At 34.4% G+C, this 5413-nt stretch overlaps 1 pseudogene; it reads right to left on the bottom strand.

The window, feature by feature from the left end:
* Window positions 1-2250: 2250 nt before the first annotated feature.
* On the bottom strand, window positions 2251-4057 carry LOC100660083 (olfactory receptor 4C11-like; annotated as a pseudogene).
* Window positions 4058-5413: the final 1356 nt, after the last annotated feature.

Here is a 5413-nt window from a genome sequence, read left to right on the forward strand (position 1 = left end):
ACCTCTTTTTTCTTTTGCTTTATCTTCCATTCATCAACCATCCATTCTAACAAAGTTAATTTCAGACAATAAATAACTTTGTTCCATTCATTGTCCTGCAGGCCATTTGTTTTATTGGTCTATCTTCTTATACACACCTAGGTTACTCTTGATAGTGATGTATATGTGGATTGCCTATGCCTGTCTTTTTTCCCTTTGTTCTTCATCTCAGATTTCCTGATAGTTCAACTAATATTATTCCAAGCTAACATTATTTTTCCTAGTATTCTTCAGAAAGATAGCATTGATTCAGAAGGATTTTCTGAATTGCTCTGTGTCTAATTATGAGATTTTGGGGTCTCCAGAGAAACGGTGCCTAAGTTTTGCTAATTTAAAGACAGAAGGTAATGCTAGAGCCAGAAAATGACCAGATGCACCAGGACCATTAAGATGGACGGCAGGTTAATGCCATGTGGTAAAGATCTGTTTGGAAATACATTACAGAATATGATCTCTGAGCTTCAAAGACATATTAAAACTTTTTCTTTTATAGCCATTTTATTTTTTGTTGTTGTAGAGAATGTACACAGCAGAACATACAATAATTCAACAATTTCTAAATGTACAATTCAATGACAGTGATTACATTCTTTAAGTTGTGCAACCATTCTCACCCTACTTTTCCTAACTTGTTCCTCCATTAACATAAACTCACAGCCTCTTAATTCTCCTGTCTAATCTTTCCTGTTGCTATTGTCAAGTTGTTCACTTTTAGATAGTTCAAAGTATTAATAATCCTTCTGTTGTCATAACAGCTTATATTCTTCACTTCCCAATGACATTTCCTTCAGACTTATGCATGAAACAGATGAACACTAGGAATATGTACCTGTGCTCTGTTTTGCAGGAATTTCTAAAGGCTTTTCATTAATTTTTTAGCATAGCTATTTTTTCTTGTTAAATCTACATTCAAAAATCCCTTCTGTTATATTAATATCCAAAGCGAAAAATAATTTAGCTTAGAATATTAGTACATCAAAAAAGACTCTGATTCTGAAAAATGGAACTCTTTAAAGACAAGCTAATTATAAAATGGATTGGATGATCTTAATACACTGAGTTCAACTGACCTGGAGGTGTTAAAGAGGAATCTGGATACCTAATTCAAAATGTATTATAGACAGAATTAAAGACCACAGAGAATCGGTTTCACTTTGTTTATAGATTCTCTCACAATTATGTACGGCTGTAGACTGTATAAATATCTTTCTCATCAAACTAATGAGTGCAGATTCACAGTTATGGTATATAGTTCATGGTCAGTAATGCCAGAATTGAACTCTCAGGAAAAGATTGAGTCAGGCTGAGGTCGGTTTGGATCACAACTATCTGAATTATTCTGATACGGTATCTAGCTCAGACACAAAAGACGATGCTAGACATTCATCTTACTTATAAACTAAAAAAAAAGGAAAATTATTAATGCACCCCATTATATATAATTGAATGTTATTCTCACAATAATCACACACTATTATATTTGATGTCTTTACAGATTTAGTAACATTCCTGAATAAATAATCATACTGTCATTTCATTGTTTGCTTTCTGAGGTAAATTTGATACTCCACAACTTTCTTGTGGCATTTTCCATTTCCGCATTCCTTGGGCTGTAGATGAGTGGGTTGAGAAAGGGTGTCTCAATAGTTTAAAATACTGCCACCATTTTGTCCATACGAAAAATGGTAGGTGGACATGTATATATGAAGATACAAGGACCAAAGAATAAGACGACCACAATGATATGAGAAGTACAAGTGGAAAGGGCTTTTTCCTCCCTTCTACACTGTGGTTTCTCAAAGAACTCAAGATTACAGAATATGAGGTCATCAAAAGCAAGAAACTTCTCCAGCAAATGACCCCACTATTACACACCAACATTAATTTGGTCACATAAATGTACATAGCTAAAGCAAAAGGTTTAACAAGGGCTGCAAATCACAATAATAATGATCAATTAAATCAAGGCTAGAACAATCTGAGCTATAGAATGTATAAATGACTACATCCAGGCAAGAATAATCAAGATGACGCAAAGCTGTTTTCTCATGTTGGTTGGGTAAAGAGAGGGCTTACAGATGGCCACATAGCAATCAACAGATATGAGGACAAGGACAAAGACCTCCATGGATCCAAATAAATGCATTGCAAAGATTTGCATCATACAATCATTATAGGATATGATTTTCTTTGCAGAGAAACCATCCACAGTTATTGTAGGGGCTGTGGAAGTTGAAAAGCAGGTAGCAGCAATGGAAAAGTAAAATAGGAAGAAGTACGTGGGACTCCAAGAGTCTGGTTGGACTCGATGGCCAAAGTAATGAGCAAATTCTCCACCACAGTTCCAGTGTAGAAGATTAAGAAAATGATGAACAGCGTTTTCTGTTTCAGAGTATCCTGTGTCAATCCTAATAGTATGAACTTGGTTACACTCTTGTTTTGTTGCATAGTTTCAGTAGATGTGAGGAAAACCAACGTTAGAAATGTTAATCTGCAAGGAGAAAAGCAATAATTTTATGAAATTTCATTTGGAGCTCAAATACTTATGCCTGATCATGGAATTTCCACTTACGAATGAGTAATCACTTATCTTTTTGTATATTGATTTTTCATAAATATAAAAAAATAGGATTCATAGCAGTTTGTTTATTTCTCTGATTGCATAGGAAGATGTAATGGAAAAATAATTAAAAATGAGAAAAATCAACTTCAAACATCCATTCATAATTGGAACATGGAATTTATGAAGTATGGATTTAGGAAAATTGGAAATGAAACGGAACACGTAAACATCAATATCCTAGCTGAAATGGACTGGTATTGGTCTTTTTGGATGTGACAATCATATGTTCTACTATGCTATACTATATATATATAAGCTCATTGCCATCAAGTCGATTTCGATGCATAGTGACCCTACAGGACAGAGTAGAACTGCCCCCTAGGGTTTACCAGGAGAGACTGGTGGATTTGAACTGTCCACTTTGATTAGCATTCGTAGCTCACCGTAGCTGTTAACCACTGTGCCATCAGAGTTCCATACATATATGAACCAAAAAAAAAAAAAAAAAAAACTTCGCCATCGCGTGGATTCTGCTTTCTGAGGTAATTTTGATACTCCATAACTTTCTCATGGCATTTTTCACTTCTGCATTCCTTAGTGTGTAGATGAGTGTGTTGAGAAAGGTGTCCCGATGGTATAAAATACTGCCACCATCTTGTCCATGCGGAAAGTGGTAGGTGGACGTGTATACATGAATATACATGGGCCAAAGAATAAGACGACTACTATGATGTAGGAGGTGCAAATGGAAAGGGCTTTTTTCCTCCCTTCTTCACTGTGGTTCCTAAGTGAATACAAGATGACCATGTATGAGATCATCAGAAGCAAGAATCCACTTGAGCAAATGGCCCCACTATTAGACACCAACAGCAGGTTGATCACATAAGTATCCATGCAGGCAAGGTTTAACAAGGGCTGCAAATCACAGCAATAATGATCAATCAGATTGGGTCCACAGAAGGGCAGTTTCGAGACCAGGGCATTCTGAGTTGTAGAATGTATGAAAGACCCTATCCAGGCAAGAATAATCAAGATGAAGCAGATCTCTGGTCTCATGATGGTTGGGTAACGCAAGTGCTTACAGATAGCCACATAGCAATCAACAGCCATGAGGACAAGGACAAAGATTTCCATGGATCCAAATAAACGCAATGCAAAGACTTATATCATACACTTATTATAAGATATAACTTTCTTTGCAGAGAGAGCATCCACAATTAGTCTTGGGGCTATGGAAGTTGAAAAGCAGGTATCAGCAACGGACAAATAAAATAGGAAGAAGTACATGGGACTCCCAAGAGACCGGCTGAACTTGAGGGTCACAATAATGAGCAAATTCCACACCACAGTACCAGTGTAGAAGATTAAGAAGATTATGAACACCATTTTCTGCCTCAGAGGATCCTGTGTCAATCCTAACAGTATAAACTCAGTTACACTCTTGTTTGGTTTCATTGTTTCAGTAGATGTGAGGAAAGTAGAGGTTGGAAATAGTTAATCTGCAAGGAGAAGATTAGTTATTTTTTGAAACGAATACTGCATTCGGAGCTTAAACACCTATGCCTGATTATGGAACTTCCATTTACAAATGGGTAATCACTTATCTTTCTGTATATTGATTTTTTGTATACAGAAATAAAATATAATTCATAATACTTAGTTGATCTATTTCTCTGATTGCATATCAGGGTGTAATAGGAAAATGATGAAAAAACGGATGAATATTCAGCCATAATAAATATTAATGTTGGGAATTTGGTATGAGTGAAGAATTTCTTAAGTTGAATGTCTTTCTTCAGATTTCTGCAAGGAATTGTCAATATTAGAGGTGGTAGGCTACAAACAGAGAAGTGCGTGCATAATTGACTTCGAAGTACTTCTATATTTCTTGAATTTGGTCACCCTGTTATAAAAATATCTTCTAATAAATGTTCTAAACATAAGAGGAGTGATTTTGTAAACATTTGAGAGTACTTTTGTTAATAAAACCTTTACATACCTACACACACACACACACACACACAAAGCCATACATAGGCACAAAGAAAGAGAAAGAGATGGGACAGGGGAGAAAAAAAAATAAACATAAAATTTTAGCTTCCCAAACAATTATTGGATAATAATGAGAATGAGAAATAATTAGGTCAATGAACAACCTTCCATTCAGTCTAGTCCAACATGAGTATTTATTTTAATCTGTTGCCTTGACTAAGTTTAATTATATTTCATTTTACTTTACATCTCAAGCCTATATAGTTATTTCCAGTTCTAAATTGAGCCTATTTCATTAACCTTCATATTTTTTATCATAATATGTTGTCCAAAGTTACAGTCTTTCCCTTATTATTCTTATCCTATTTACATGGCTTCTTAAGAAAAAGAGAATACTGAAACTATAGTTAAGAAAAAGAGAGAAAGAACATTTCACATAAGTCAGAATTCAAATTTAAACTTTACTGCTAAGTGCCAGATATCCAGAATGAGCTCAGGAAGCTCCGAGTCATAGTTAAAGATTTTCAGTATAATTTTTTTTACCTAAGTTCTTGAGTGCCTCCTACCCTGGCTTCAAGTAAGAAGAGCAGGAATAAAAAATAAATTAACATTTATTTATATTTAAAGATATGCTAGACACTAGACAAATTATTTTATGAGCCTTATCACATTCATTTCCTAAGCAGTAACATCATAAAAATTAAAAGGTAAATAAATATATTTATAACAAAAATGATAGACAAAAGCATATTTTCATCTAATATTAATAATTTTTCACAAATCAGTCTTGAAACAAGGAAAATTCAAATAAATAATTGG

The sequence above is a fragment of the Loxodonta africana genome, chromosome 22, assembly GCF_030014295.1.
Source record: "Loxodonta africana isolate mLoxAfr1 chromosome 22, mLoxAfr1.hap2, whole genome shotgun sequence".
Classification (NCBI taxonomy): Eukaryota; Metazoa; Chordata; class Mammalia; order Proboscidea; family Elephantidae; genus Loxodonta; species Loxodonta africana.